The 17,291-nt window shown below is 38.7% G+C and overlaps 1 protein-coding gene across 1 annotated transcript in view; it reads left to right on the forward strand.

Annotated features, from left to right (window-relative positions):
- The first annotated feature begins 864 nt into the window (after positions 1-864).
- The window catches only part of LOC124132663 (protocadherin-11 X-linked-like), a 363,829-nt gene continuing 347,402 nt past the window's right edge, over positions 865-17,291 (forward strand). The window contains exon 1 of the mRNA XM_048387383.1: positions 865-928. The gene's annotated coding sequence lies outside the window, so the exon portion shown is untranslated. The remainder of the gene's footprint in view (positions 929-17,291) is intronic.

Below are 17,291 nucleotides of genomic sequence, written 5' to 3' on the forward strand. Positions count from 1 at the left end.
CTAATGTCCTGATGTTGGTAAACCTAGCTAATGCCCTGATGTTGGCAAACCTAGCTAATGTCCTGATGTTGGTAAACCTAGCTACTGCCCTGATGTTGGTAAACCTATCTATTGCCCTGATGTTGGTAAACCTATCTACTGCCCTGATGTTGGTAAACCTAGCTACTGCCCTGATGTTGGTAAACCTAGCTAATGCCCTGATGTTGGTAAGCCTAGATGCTGCCCTGATGTTTGGGAACTTTTATTTATCACGGATTGTTCAATCCTTCCGCTGCCAATAAGTTTAACCTTGCCACTCATTGACAATTACTGGAATAGGAACCATTTCTTTCACGTTGATGGCTTTGAGATTTCAATGCTAACTGAACAGAACTATGACCTTCACACTTGAAGAGTATGTTTCTGTGAGTGTGTTGAGTTTAGTCACTGATTGGAACAGTATTTCATTTTTTCACAGCTTAATCTTGGAATAAAGCATGAAGGGATGCAGGGCATAGATTTTGTCTACTTTAGTGAAAACCACATGCATGAGTAGGGTGCTGACAAACCAAGGATACCCAATCAGGGTGATTCTGAGATTTGAACCTATGATCGTAGGATACTGACTGGCCCACCCATTTCCCCTGATAGTTATTGTTCTGACAACAGGCATTGTTGAATTCTCAAACAAAGGAATCAGTGATTTCTCTAATAACATTTCAAGAGTTTCCAAAGTCATTAATACTTATCACCAATGAATTACTTTTAAGGTTAATTACTTTTATGTTCTCCTCCTGTAACGGCGAACTACAAAGTGTAAGTTGTCTGTGTTAGTGCTTTATTTGCATGACTGATTGAATTGTTCTGTCACAGAGAGAACACTGGTAATGAATCTTCTGAAGCCCTCTACCTGTCTGTCTTACTTGGAACCTGAGAGACAATATCCATGGTAAGTAAAAACTTATCTCCCTTCTCATGATTAATTCATGTCTGAATTGACAACAGAATTGACCAGAATTGTCTGTGTCTAATGAATTAATCAATAAGATAATAATAAAAGGAAATCTGGAAGCTTGGGTATTTCTGCTTTCTTTTAGTTTGAATGTCAGAAAAACAAAGTTACACGGTAGGAACCCATTGATCTGAGAGAGTCTGTTTCCTCAAGTTGTTACTAGTTGCTGGGCTCTAAATAATGCCATGTTGTATTTCCTTGTCCTTATCATTATATTATACTTGGATCCTTTAAATAATGTTGTGCTGTATTTCTTTGTTTTGACATTGCATTATAATTGGATCCTTTGTATTAAGCTACACTATATTTCCTTATTCCCATTATTGCATTATTATTGGATCCTTTGTATAATGCCATATTATATTTTCTTGTCCTTATCATTATATTATACTGTGATCCTTTAAATAACGTTGTGCTGTATTTCATTGTTTTGACATTACATTATAATTGGATAATTATAATTGTTATCAAATAAAAAGAAAACAACAATTTCAGTTTTGAAACATTTCCTGCAATCAACACACAACGAATGTCACTGACCCACTTTTACAAATATGGAAACGTCTTAGAACATATAGAGCTCTATAATACCATAAATGCTCTATAATACCATAAATATGTGTTAGAGCTCATGAATGTTCTCAATGCTAGAGGGTGCTACAATACCATAGATTTCCCAGTGCAAGAGAGCTCCACAATACCATAACTGCTCCTAGTGTTAGAGAGCTCTATACAATACCAACATGTTCTCATTGTAAAAGAGCTCTGTAATACCAACATGTTCTTTGTGTTAGAGACCTCTATAATACCATAAATGTCCTCAGTGCTAGAGGGCACTACAATAACATAGATTTCCCAGTGCTAGAGAGCTCCACAATACCATAACTGCTCCTAGTGTTAGAGAGCTCTATACAATACGAAGATGTTCTCATTGTAAAAGAGCTCTGTAATACCAACATGTTCTTTGTGTCAGAGAGTGCTATAATACCATACGGTTCACCCCGATTATGTTTCTAGGTTTGTCAGCACCATACCCGTGCTCGTGGGTTTCACTGAAGTGGTAACCGTCTTAGACCTGCATCACTTCGGGCTTTCCTCCCACATTAAGCTGACACGTCGTGATATAACTGGAATACTGTTAAAAGCGGCGTTAAACCCAACTCACTCACTATAATACCATAAATGTTCTCAGTGGTAGAGAGCTCAAAAATACCATGAAATACCATCTTTACTGGAGGCTTCTACATTTCCATAAAGTAATCTCATTTTCATACAGTGGACTCAGCATAGCCATAATATTATTTCACTTCTTGAAGGCTCATAGATTCCCCTCAGAGCCACAAAGCTCAATATCAAATAAAAGTGTTATCAGTTCAGTTCTCAACAGAATCACCAATAATTTCTCCAAGTTATTCAATTTAAAGTTTTCAATAGTTTCTTGGCTGTTATTTTCTTGTAGAGTCCCAACCAAAAGGTAATTACTGAATCACACAACTCTGGAACCGCCAGTATGGAAATGAAAATGTTTTCTAAACAAGTGAAGAGCCTCAATCCACATTTAATACCACCAGCATTCATTGTGTAAACTTTTTGATAGCTATCGGTCTGCCATGGGTGACTCGTCCAGCTCAAGATGGTGTCACAAGACTCCTCAGTTTTTCGGTCTGTGATGCTTTTCTGCAATGTCGTTCGTTTCAGATTTTGATTTTATGTTGGCCAGCTCACTCTGAAATCAATCCGCGAACCTCTACACAAATACATGAAGCATTTTGAGAGATAATATAAGCTCTACGTCAACAGGCTGAGAGAGACGAAATTTGTATCATTCTGCAGATTTGCTCCTCTAATCGTAGCGAATGCCCCATTAGGTGCTTGTCCCATGAAACCATTGAAACAAAATTGAAACTTGGATGTTTTTCATTTATTTTATCTTTTTGTATTGATTTTGGCTTGTTTGCTGTTTAAGGTTTTATGCCAAGGCTGATAAATGTCGGTTTTGTCAATTAACATCATTGTTAGCCTGCTAGAGTCATTTTCGTGGCTCATAAATTTTGTAACATGTCATTGTTGGTGCCATTTTCCAAAAAAATAGTTGAGACTGAACTAAGTGAGTAATAGAGTGAGAATTGTAAAATTAAATTTTACATTATGCCTGAGCCATGCAAAGATATATTTTTGTCAGCTGGAGTTTAGTCTCAAATCCAAGGAAAACATCAGTTGTTCGGTAGAAACTATAAGTCATCATTAATAGGATAGCTTTCTTCTGTCAAGTCACTACTCGATGATTTGTGAAAAACGATGCCATCACACCAGAAAAAGAGGTTAAGAGAAATACAAACTCAGCGTTTTTGTTTTTTTCATAATGAAATTCCACACTTGTCTAACAGAAGTTTTACAGGTAAACATATTAGCTGAAGAAAGTGAGGTCTTATGTATTGTTTTTTGCAATAATAGAGAACAGTGGATACCCATCCAAATGGGCATTTCATCATTTTTCTTATGATGTGGATGATGATGATGATGATGATGATGATGATGATGATGATGTTTGCAATGTGTGAGTGAGTGAGTGAGTGAGTATGCTTTTAAGCCGCATTTTGCAATATTCCAGCAATGTCATGGTGGAGGAGTCCAGAAATGGGCTTCACACATTGTACCCATGTCGAATCGAACCCGGGTCTTCGGCATGATGAGCGAACGCTTTAACCACAAGGCTACCTGACCGCCCCTCTTTGCAGTGAAATCTTTGATTGACATTTAGAAGTTGGAAGAACATGAATGCATGACACATTTTTCTATGGATAACAACTTCTTTTATTTGTAACAGTGTTTCAGGGCTACTTCTTACGCCTTCATCAGGGAAATATTGAGTAAGCATATAGAGTTAATATAATTATATCTATATATACACAAACATACACAATGATAAATTACACGAGGAAGGATTAATCGACAAAGATAACACTATAATGATGAAGCCAAGGAGATTAACAGTAGAGAACCCAATTACCGTATTCGACGTAATAAGCGCCCCGCTCTAATAAGCGCCCACGGCGATATTTGCTAATATATTGCCCAGTGAACAATCCCAATCAGCACCCCTTCCGATTGATCAATGTACACAAGACTTATTTATTCGTGTATAATACACACTCGTGTGTTATATCACCCTTAATTATGGCAATTAAATTCTTGAAAAATATATCTGTCGTATGTAATCATTTCAGGCTGTTAGCATAAACCATGAAATTTACGATCTTTCAACTCAAAATAATATTCTAATAAGCGCCCCCTATTTCTAATTTTGAGGGCGCCCTGGGCGCTTATTACGTTGAATATGGTAAGTACAATGAAGGTGGAGTGATGGGTCTGGGTGTAACAACAAGAAGCTGACTGTGGTGACAAGATGGCAACAAGATGTCTATTTGTGGTTGATCATATGAGAAAAGCACAGTGGTCAGGAGTTTTTACGAGATGTTCTGAAAGGGCAGATTTCATGTCAGGTTTTTCAACAGAGGTCTTGTGTTCTTTTATTCTGGTCGCTATGGGACATGAAGTCTCCCCAATACATTAATTTGTCTTTACAGTTGCATGAGATCTCATACACACATCCTCTTGGGTCTGGGGTGGACTCTGTGAGACCTCTACCATTGGCGCATAAGATGTTTCTAAGTGTCAGAGGTAAATGTCACATGTATGTTTTGCTGTTTTTGTGTGAAGTATGTTGATCTGGTGACTGGTAGGGCCTGGTATGGGATGCTGATGAGGAAGGGTGATGGGGCAATTATGACTTGTTTGATCTGTGGAAGGTGGTTGGACATACTGTATTCAACGTAATAAGCGCCCCGCTCTAATAAGCGCCCACGGCGATATTTACTAATATATTGGCTAGTGAACAATCCCAATTAGCACCCCTTCTGATTGATCAATGTACACATGACTTATTTATAATGTATAATACGTATGTTATATGCATTCTTAATTATAGGCAATTAAATTCTGGAAAAATATATCTGTCGTATTTAAACATTTCAGGCTGTCAGCATAAACCACGAAATTTATCTTTCAACTCATTCGTCACCACTCGCCCCTTTCCGTAACCTGCAAGAAGACTTGTGCCCCTATCGATGAATGTTATGTGCGAAAATACGACAAACCAATCAGAATGCGCGTATGATTTCAAGTTCTTCGTCAAAGAATCCCTCAGAAATAATTTTTGTTTTTACATATGTCTTGCATCTAAAAATATACCAAAGACACAGTTAAATGTGTCCAATCATACTGTATATCATGCTTTCAACCCTGTTGTTTATCGCCAAAATAATATTCTAATAAGAGCCCCCTATTTCAAAATACGGTATATTGAATGTACTGGTCAGTGTAGGTGGGTTTATAGTAGACAGCAGTGGGGATGTTGTCATGACTGTTGTCAAGTTCATCAAGGAAAGGAATTGGTGGTGGCTTTCTGTCTCCATGGTGAACTTGATTCTTTGGTGTTGAAGGTTGAGGTGATCCAGTAGGGCACCAGGTCCTATTCTGTGTCTAGGATGGTGATGCGTCATCTACTTTTTTTTACCAGCTAGCATAAAGGTTGGAAGAGGGAGGAGGATGTTAAGGCAGCTTCTTTAAAGTATTTCATGAAAATTGCTGTAATGATTGGGGACAACGGGGGAACCCATTGTTGAGGTCATGAATCTGCTGATGGATCTTGCCATTCCATGTGAAGTATCAGGTGGTTAACGGTATGATGCTGTAAGTGGAGAGCGATGTGTCTGCATAATGGTCAGTGTTGGTCTGTACATTGCTGTGTAGAACTTGTAGGGCTTCTTGCAATGGTGTGTTGGTGAAGAGCTAGGTCTACTACATCGCAGCTGACTATGCTACCTGTGAGCTTAAATTCTTTTGGTTGGTTGATGATGGTGCTGGAATGGCTGACTTTTCTTCTTTTCCAAATTGTCCTAGGTGTTTGGCAATGTGTTGTCCTGTAGAAGGATAAGCCTCTGGAGTAAGTACCCTATTCGACATAATAATCGCCAAGGGCACTTTCAAAGTAAAAAATAGGGGGCTCTTATTAGAATATTATTTTGTTGAAAAACAACAGAGTTGAAAGATCATAAATTTCGTGGTTTATGCTGACAGCCTGAAATGTTTATATACGACAGATATATTTTTTCCAGAATTTAATTTCCCGTAATTAAGAATGCATATTACATACGTATTATACATTATAAATAAGTCATGTGTACATTGATCAATCGGAAGGGGTGCTAATTGGGATTGTTCACTAGCCAATATATTAGAAAATATCCCCGTGGGCGCTTATTACGTCGAATACAGTACTCTGAGTTTGTTCAGATCTTCATAAATTTTGACAGTGGCTGGAGTAAGGGGCAAGTGAGTTTTGGGGGTTCAGTTTGTTGAATACAGAGTCATTGAACTCTCTGTTACTGTGGAGATCTTGGAGGGTTTTCTTTTCCTGTCTTTCTAATCCAGCTGCATAAATTCTGGTGTATTCGCGATGACAGCAGCTTTGCCCTTGTCAGCCTCTGTGATAGGGATGGTCTCATCATGCTTTAGCTCTGCTATGCCTCTCTCTCCTCACAGGTGAAGTTGTGATGTATCTTGGCAGATTTCTTCATTGCAACATAGATCTCAGATGACACATCATCCCTGCATTGAAGATGATGTTAATGGTTTTGATGATGGTGATGTTAATGATGCCTGTGATGTAATTTAATGTTGATTATGACGATGCTGCTGGTGTTAGCAATGATGAATCAATCATGATGTTAATATGTTGTTCAAGTCATATACTTCAGTTCATGATTGTGGGGATCATGTTAGTAATTTTGATGTTTTCGTGAGGAGGATGGTAGTGCTGATGTTCATGTGATGATGATAATGTGATGTGAAGGCCATCATTGACAATTATGATCATTATTATTGTTCTTATGATCCAGATCGATTACCCAAGAAATATTTTGTGTCGATATTAACCAATTCCATTTCAAGCATCTAAACATACAGAATTCAGTTGAATTTTTTTAAAGTCCTACAAATATTTTGCCATCCATTTGACACAAAAATGCCTCCTGCCAGGATCTTCATTGCTTGGAAGCGTCATTTTTGGACAACCAACGTCCTGTTCCGTTTCCTAAATTGTTTCAATTTTTTCCTGCAGTGCATGGGTTCAAAAACTTCTCAAGCAATCTCATCATCACTTCAGAAGTAATTATCTCCCACGATCAGCCCCTGTCATTTCCGTCATGAGTTTTTATCCTTGTCGAAAGAAGATTATCTGTTTGGTGAGGTGGAATTATTGCATATTTGGGCTCATAGCTGTACACTCCAACATGAAATGCAAGATTCGGCAGTTCCTAGGCTGCTCCCATGGAACAAAAATTGGAGAAATTTTTCACATGAATTGTGTTTAGCAGAAAGATTAATCCCACGTCAGTAAGCTGAGTCATTAGACTTTGCAGGAACTAATCTTGAGGCCAAGAATCTACTCACACTCAAATCTTTATTTTTATGTTACATCTCAGTGTAGTTTGTTTAAAAAGGCATCATGGAGCAAGAATTTTGTCCGACATTTGTTGAATCAAATTTTATACATTTTTTTACAGATTTCCAATCATTGATAATTCAGAATACTGATGTTTGATACCATTTTACTTGGAAGCATTTAAAACAATGGTAATGCATGTTTAGTGCTCATTTAAGTTTGTGTTAAAAATACTATTTGAATAGGTTAACCTCATGTAGATAAAACGTTTGTCTCCAGGAAAATATCATTTCTGTATGTAAGTATAATATTCTTAAGCAAAAGCATAGAAGCTTGCGCATTTACATACTTCCTTCAATTTCTAATGCAGCGATGGTACACATTCCACACATCTAAGCTTACTTGACCCAGGCATACCCATGACAACACCGATGTTAACACCCACACTGATGCCACACCCACACCACCACCCACACCCACACCCATGACCCATGACCCACACACCTTGACCCACACACCATGCCCAAACTGACATCTACACCAACTCCCCACGACCAAACCCTATACCCAAATGCCAAACCTAATCCCACACTTAATCCTACACCCACACCCACACCCACACCCACACCCAAACCCACACCCACACCAACACCAACACCAACACTGACATCCACATCCACACCCACACGTCACACCCACACCAACACCCACAACCAACACCTACATCCACACCGACATCCACATCCACATCCACATCCACATCCACATCCACACGTCACACCCACACCAACACCCACAACCAACACCTACATCCACACCCACATCCACATCTACACCCACATCCACATCTACACCCACATCCACATCCACATCCACATCCACACCCACACCCAACACCTACACCCACATCCACACCCAACAGCTACACCCACATCCACACCCAACACCCACACCCACACCCACACCCAACACCCACACCCACACCCACACCCACACACCCACACCCACACCCAACACCTACACCCACAACCACACCCACACCCACACCCACACACTACATCCACATCCACACCCCACATCTACACCTACACCCACACCCACACCCACACCCACACCCACACCCACACCCACACCCAAACCCACACACACACCCACACCTACATCAACACCCACACCCCACATCTACATCTACACCCACACCCACACCCACACCCACACCCACACCCACACCCACACCCACACCTACACCCACAACCGACACTCACACTTACTCGTGTCTAACTTTTTCTTAATCACATAAAAATATATCAAAACCTACCATTCAACATCTCATCTCCTTGACACACTTATTAATGAACCATGTGTCGATCACGACAGCTAGTTGAATGATCCCATGTCCATAGAGACTTCTCCCTTGCAATGCAACCAAACACTGAGTGATGGTTGCTCCACACACTGCAGTCATCAATATACTAGCAAGCTCACAGTGACTTGTATGTAATCAAGTGAATGAAGGTATGACCGACGATCACACCAGCAGGGGCATCATGACTCTCAATCAGCAAAGTCACAGTGCCTGACCACCATCTCCCTTAATTAATCCACTAGAGACACCAAGTATTCAGGATCCAGCATCCTCAATGAATTGCCACCAAAGAAAATGTTTCTGTGGAGCCTTTGAATAATTCTTCTGGTTCCACTTCTGTTTTGAAGCCATTTTCATAATTAGATTAGACAATCCATAACATTATTTTACAGTGATAATCAATCCTGGCTATGTAGATGAGAAGAATAAGAAATTGCTGACAGTGAATAGTTTTTCCAGAAGGCGCCAACCATGTCTATTTATGCACTATCATATGGAATTGACCATGTATAATGCATTGGAGACAGATAAAATGTTTTCAGCATCCCAGTAAAAAGGATATTTCAATTTAAGTGAACAGTTAACTAATGTATTTTGGATTGATAATTCCTTTCATCTATGCTGCTCTTAGGGGTAATTTTTAAAAGAGTTTTTAAAACTGAAATATGACACACAACAGAGGAAGAGATTAACCTGCTTCTTGGATGAAGTCATGCTTTTTCTTATGCACTTATAATTAACCAAAAACAGTAATGGAGCAATTTATAAAACCAAATCATTTTAAGTCTTTTTAATGTAAAAGGAAAGAAGTTAATCTGTTATCAATGAACAGGAGCAGAACAAATAATTGCCCTTAAAGTGAAATTATCTTGACCTGTCAAGTTGACAAATTTGTTCCTCCTGTGATATTCTGGTCATTCAACATCTGTTTATGGTATCAATAACTTCCATGAAAACAGTTCAAGACGGTTCCGATTGTAACAAATTCCATTCATTCATTTCAATTTGTTATTTTGAGTGTAAAACTTGATATAATGCTTTATGCTCATTTTTTTTAAAGAATTGTGTTTTATTTTGTGTGAGCTCATTGGAATATGAAGCTATCTTGAATGAGGTGCAAATTATATGAGACTCGTGAAGATCCGGGGTAGAATAGGTCTTCAGCAACACATGCTTGCCATAAAAGGTGACTATGCTTGTTGTAAGAGGCGACTAACGGAATTGGGTGATCAAGCTTGCTGACTTGGTTGATGCATGTCATCGTATCCCAATTGTGTGGATCGATGCTCATGATGTTAATCACTGGATTGTCTGGTCCAGACTCGATTATTTAGAGACCACCATCATATAGCTGGAATATTGCTGAGTGCAGCGTTAAACAAGAAACAAACAAACAAACAAATCTTATGAATATCTTATAAATTTATTAACGTCAGTTTAGCAGTCATGTGACCAGCCTCTTGTGCAGTTGGAAATCTGTATTTCACATTGAATGATTAATATTCATTAGAACTTGTAAGATCAGGTCTTATAACTTTTAAGTGACCCAAGTGATAGCTGTGACAGAAAACATGCATATATTCCTAGTTAATTTTGTTAATTCTTCCCAATAATCTGTAGTGGTGTAATGATACAGTGATACAGTATCGTAGCATGATACAAGGCCCATGATACTATACGTTTTAACCCCTGCATTACAATACATATAATACATTTCATTACAAGTTGTATTGATGTAAAAACTTGAATAATAACCGAAACTGTTCAACCACCAGCTTATGGAGATTCTCCACATGCTTGGACATGGTAGCTGGCAAGATCAATCTCCAGCCACCAGGCTAATGTGACACATAGTTTTCCTTACTTCCTTGTCCCACAGGGATTTGGGGACAATGTCAGTCTGTTCTGATGAAAGAGGAATGGATGTTTACCTTTATTGATGCTTTCAGTCACATGTTGTCTGCTTAGTGTTTTTTATTATGAAGCAACTACCGGAACATGTTTAAGGTTTTGTCTGAATTTGACTGCTGCTGCTGCTGTGTTTTTTAAAACCATGCTCCACTCAGACATCCCCTGGGATATCACGTCATGTATGTCTTCTTTATAACCCTGGGAATTATTTTTGAAAAAATTGACCAGTCATGTTAAAAAGTTCATTTGAAAAGTTCATTTTATATGATAACTTCTTATCATTTAAACAATGAGAAGCATATACTGGATGTAAATAAAACTTGTACATCAGTCATCCTTGGGGCAGAGACTTAATCTGAAAAGGTTGTGAGTGACCTACATATAACGTCAAGGTCATAGTGAGGTAATTCATAAAGTAACTAACATGAGCACAGTTTTGGGGCATTCGAGAAAAGGTGGGGATGAGACCGTTTCTCTTTGTGCATGCAATGCAAACACTATGTCAGTTCTTTGGCTTCTAAGATATAGCTTGAATATAATTGATTAGTACAAAAAAAACAATATTCACTCCTGTACATTTGTTGACCTTCGATTGCAATCCCACATAATACAGGCCATGTTCTGAACACATACATGACACTGCTGTATTTGAGGAACTGCCTGAACTAAATTAAGCCCCTTTCAATGTATCTTCATCAGGAAATGAATATCGCTATGAAATTCATGATAATAAATATTTTGATTTCATCATCCAAATATGCATTTTAATCACGGCCTCACTGTATGATAACATTGATATTTGTATTTTAAACATTATTTTTTCAATTTATTTAATAAGTTACTAAATATAAACCATCTTTTTCATTTCAGCATTGCAACAATTTCATAACAGCTTTTTCAGGGAGATCAGACACACTGCTAGTTCACAAACTTCTTTGAGAAGTGATATTTCTGCTTAATAGGTCACACTGAGTGGAGGCTAGTGTTACAAGGGCCACAGATCTGAGAAACATTAACAAACATCTCTTGCCCTTTATTCCCAAAAGGTGTCTGCAAATTTTGAGGAAGGATTATTCGTCAATTCCATTTGACGTCCCACAGAATTAGTCTGAGCTTGTCAATAGTTTGGAAAATTTGAACAAAGGATTATGGGAAAAGATTTCATTTTTTAGGGTAAACAATCCTTGGTTCCAAAGATTTAGGTCAACATTAAATTTGCAAATGGACCTAGAGAGTCATGGTAATATCACATCAAATGATCGAGATATGAAAAGCTCAGTGAGAACTCATTTCCATGTTAGGATGGAAGGATATTTGCATTCAGACCAGATGCTTTTTATGTTAGGGACTGACCATTTGATATTTTTTTTGGGGGGGGCCTGGATTTTATCCCCCCAAAAATTGTCCCAGAAATTTCTTGAAAAATAATTATGCTTCAGACTGTTGAGAAAGAAATATGTTGTTTGCCACACCGTTGTTTACTGTTTTCAGTAAAAATATATTTTGGCTCCTAGTTTTAAGCATATAATATCATGGTGTTGCAGATGTAGCTGAAAGAATATCTAGTTTCCATACAAATTTTAAACCTAGAGTTTCAGATGTGTTCATATGAAAGAACTTAAGTGCGTAAGTGCCACTTTGGACAGTATTCTTACTTGATAGTGAGTGAGTGAGTTGGGTTTAACGCCGCTTTTAACAGTATTCCAGTAATATCACGGCGTCTCAGCTTAATGTGGGAGGAAAGCCCGAAGTGATGCAGGTCTCAGACGTTTACCACTTCGGTGAAACCCATGAGCACGGGTATGGTGCTGACAAACCTAGAAACATAATCCACCTCGAACCCACAATCATAGGTTTCTGGCGTGCACAGCGAATCGCGGCGCCTTAGACGGCTGGGCCACCTGTGCCCCCTCTTACTTGATAGTATGTCAGCTTGATGTGGTTGGATAGCCTAAAGTGGACAGGCAAAAAGTGGGATTTGAACCTTTGATTATTGGCATGCCTAAAGGAAAAAACTCTTCACAGCAAATTTTAGGACCTTTGACAACTGGGCCACCTGTGTCTTGGTAACTCTTGGTCTAGGCAACTCTTGGTCTAGGTAACTCTTGGTCTAGGCAACTCTTGATCTTGGTAACTCTTGGCCTAGATAACTCTTGGTCTAGATATCTCTTGGTCTAGGTAACTCTTGGTCTAGATAACTCTTGGTCTTGGTAACTCTTGGTCTAGGCAACTCTTGATTTAGGTAACTCTTGGCCTAGATAACTCTTGGTCTAGGTAATTCTTGGTCTGGGGTAACTCTTGGTCTAGGTAACTCTTGGCCTAGATAACTCTTGGTCTAGGCAACTCTTGGTCTAGGCAACTCTTGGTCTAGGTAACTCTTGGTCTAGGCAACTCTTGGTGTTGGTAACTCTTGGTCTAGGTAACTCTTGGTCTAGGCAACTCTTGGTCTAGGTAACTCTTGGTGTAGGTAACTCTTGGTCTAGGTAACTTTTGGTCTAGGTAACTTTTGGTCAAGGTAACTCTTGAACTAGATATATTTCTTCGTCAAGATAGGTCTTGCTCTGGATAGGTCTACATAACTCAGGTGCAAAGATATACATTTTTACCACTGTTGAAAATCATTACAACCATTATCACCATCACAAATTAAACCTCTAAAGTTCTTACCAGTCCTATCAACCTGTGAAGATCCCGGTTAGAATAGGTCTTCAGCAACCCATGCATGTCGTACGAGCTGACTAACGGGATCGGGTGGTCACACTCGCTGACTTGGTTGATGCATGTCATCATGTCCCAATTTCGTGGATCAATGCTCGCTGAATTGTCTGGTCCAGAGACAAATATTTACAGACCGCCGTCATATAGCTGGAATATTGCTGAGTGTAATTCCTGTCTAAGATATTAAGCAGTTTGGAGTACAGGATCCCTTTGCATGTGAGCACTCTGTCTCGGAAGGGTTGTCCAAGGCTGCTTCCTCCAAACATTATTCTCCCTATCATGAGCAGGCACGCCCAGGATCTTGTGGTGTCAAATGTTGTGTGGTACTTCCAGTTGTAATATGGGTGTGGCAGGCACATAAAGTTGCTCAACAGATCTTTAAGCATCATCAGTGTCCTCATGATTTCATGTTTTATTTCCCTGTTATCTTTGCAAACTCATGCTTTGTGATAAACATGGCTATAAATATTTCTGCAAAATCGTATGGTTTATTGATTGAGTATACTTACTTGTTTCAGTCCTAATTAGGGAATAGTTTTTCTTTGTACAAAATTTTGATTTATGAATAATAATAAATAAAAATAAATAAATTCTATAAAATTTATTTGCTGAATGTCAGTTTATGTTGCTGACTGTTTTCATCATATATCTATACACGATGATTTGAAACAAGAGCCACCATGATAGATAATTTAGTTTTCAGTTGTGATACCATCTCCTCGAGGCAAGGGTGCTAACTGACTATAAAAGTCCAGTTTCTAACCTTGCCAAACTGGCCTGGAGTTTCCAGGTTCGATCGTAGCGCCACCAGGGCTATGACGAGTTATGTCCCTTCTATGTCCATCCTATTGACCACCTGGTGTCTAGTTCATCACACAATTTGATTGGATTATGCATAGCCTCATTAGTCCAGCTGAAACATAACTCTGGAATTCCTGACTAGTTTCGGCAAGGGTGGAAACAGAAGTTTCAGAGCAGTTAACACCCTTGCCTCGGAAGATGTTGTGATACAAGAATTAACAATGTGTTTTTATGAACAGTTCCAACAGCTAAGTAAACTTGAATTGAGCTATATAAAGAGTAGATCAAAGGTCACATGAGAAGGATAGAATTGAGGGTGGTCTGGATTCCAGATGGTAACATCACCATATATTGATGATAAACAGTCTTCAGTTTTGACAAACCACCAGCTGAGCACAGACCAAGAATGAATTCAAAAATTGCCATGACAACAAATGGAAACATTGCTAGAAAGTAATTTTGTGTTGCCCAGGCAGTTGATACATGCACCGGAATATCAGCCATTCAAGTCTAAAACAACATTTCGAATTGTATGGCGACTGCCCCCATGGTCTGGTGGATAGAGTGGAGAGAGGAAGATCAATTGTTCAATCTCCTGCTGTCTTACAAAAAGACGTAAAAAGATGGTACTTGTTGTTACCCTGCCTTGCACTCAGCATTAAAGGGATAAAACAATGGCTGCTCATTAAACTGCTCAGTGCTAAACTACAGGATTGTTCTCATGCATGCATATGCACCAGACTTTAGGAGTTACATTGTGGCCTCGTGGTTGAAGTGTTCACTCACCACCAGGATGCTATGGTCCCAAATGTGTCAGATGGCCAAGACATGGATCACGTTCAGGTTCACACAGTAAGAAGCCCTCCTGTGACGTAACTTAAATACCATTAAAAACTCAGTCACCCATTAATTCACTCAAAAACAACTTAATAACATCCCAAAAGCTAGAATGACATTTAGTACCAGAAATAAAGTTATCTCATTTAAAAATATATATCCGCAAAATAAAATGTAAAAATCAAATGGAGCCCAGAACGCTTAATGTCAGGAGCTGAGGCAATCTAAATGGTCAAATCATTCTACACTTGAGCTGGAATCCTCTTTTAATATTCTCTAGGGTCTGGAAGTCAGACTACCAAAAAGCCAATGGAGAAACCTCGAGATCAGCCAAGATAATGTCCGTGTCTAATCTGAACAATGTGATAAAACTTATATCAGCCCAGGGCATATGTGGCTATTTGTGGTCAGCAATTAGAATCAGGAGATCAAGTATTTGTTAAAATTGCAAAATCTCAACTCTTTTCAAATAATACCACCATTACTTTTTAATCTGAAATATGTATTAGTCAAAATTGTCACTCCAGGTGTCATCCTTTGTTTTTGGTTCATAATTTAATCTTCGTCTGATGTTCCTTTGAACTTACCTGAAGCTATACCTACATAAACCTATCAAGGAAGTAATGGTAATTGTCTGCCCTTAGTCCTTAGGGGAATCATGAACATAATTGTTTTAGTGCAGGTCCCTCTGAATTTGTTGCCGTTTTGCATGTGAACCCTGGTATTAGGTTTGCGTCAAAGGAAAGAAAGAATAATCAGTTGTTTCTTCAACCAAGACAACTAGGTGAATAACCTTAAGACATTAGGGGTTGAATGCCGTGGCTATATACAAATTTAGAATTTGACTTTGTCTATGACATTTTCACTCTCCTACTCAGATCTAGAGTTTCTGTCAGTCAACCTGCCTCGGCCACAGGCCAGCAAGATGTGATTCATCAAATTACATTTGTGTTTCATCTGTTTCATTTTGAAAAATCTACACATTTAGACAAACATGTGTCTTGAAATGGTTAACTTTAATTGAGAAAATATCTTAAAATGTGAAAAAAAATTGTATTTGTATATTTCCCCTTTGTTTGCAATGGTTGTAAGGCTCCACAGGACACTGATGCCCTTTTGAGAACTACCGGTATGGCACTTTTATGTTTAGCGATATATTGTCATAGTCCTCACTGTCGGCATTGTAGGAGCATGTCTTTATATCATTATGCAAAATGCACTGAAAGGCTTCCATAGCCTCTTCTGATCTGATCTCAGAATAAGCATACTTGTTTACATAAAAGAGAAAACTCCAATTACCGTATTCAATGTAATAAGCGCCCAGGGCGCTCTCAAAATTAGAAATATGGGGCTCCTATTAGAATATTATTTTGGTTAAAAAAAAACAGAGTTGAAAGACCATAAATTTCGTGGTTTATGCTGACAGCCTGAAATGTTTATATACGACAGATATATTTTTCCAGAATTTAATTTGTAAATAATTAAGAGACATATAACACATGAGTGCGTACTATACACGAATAAATAAGTTGTGTGTACATTGATCAATCGGAAGGGGTGCTAATTGGGATTGTTCACTAACCAATATATTAGCAAATATCGCGGTGGGCGCTTATTAGAGCGGGGCGTTTATAACGTCGATTACGGTATGTGATATGCAAGTTAGCTTGTGTCACTAGTGTAATGCTAAGCCATCACTGCACTGGACTGTATGACATTTTGTCACTTGAACAATATGAACAAGTCGTGATAGAAAGTTCCAGCCATATCATTTGGTAGTTGTTCAATTTCAATATTAGTGTCACTGAATTCCTTACGGATGCAAACGTGACTGAATCTGTCTTATTTAATAATCCAGTTGGGGTTCAGCTCTGTAGGGTCGTTAACCTTTGGGGTCCGATCTCTCCTTTGGGTCCAGACAGACAACTGATGGCACTTACGTCTGATGGTGAGTGATCTAAGGTATTCCTGTGTACACAGTCGCTGTTGGTTTTTTTTCAATTTGTATACCCACATGGTCATATGTCAGCCGTGGATGAGAATTTCATGGCATTGAGAGCTGATATTTAACCCAAGATCCTCAGAGTATTGACTGATCCAAATTGCAGTTTCTCAGAAGTCCAGTGCTCTATTGCATTGCAATTGTGCAGAGTTGTGTCCCT

The sequence above is a fragment of the Haliotis rufescens genome, unplaced genomic scaffold (genome assembly GCF_023055435.1).
Source record: "Haliotis rufescens isolate VD_foot unplaced genomic scaffold, xgHalRufe1.0.p SCAF_7, whole genome shotgun sequence".
Classification (NCBI taxonomy): domain Eukaryota; kingdom Metazoa; phylum Mollusca; class Gastropoda; order Lepetellida; family Haliotidae; genus Haliotis; species Haliotis rufescens.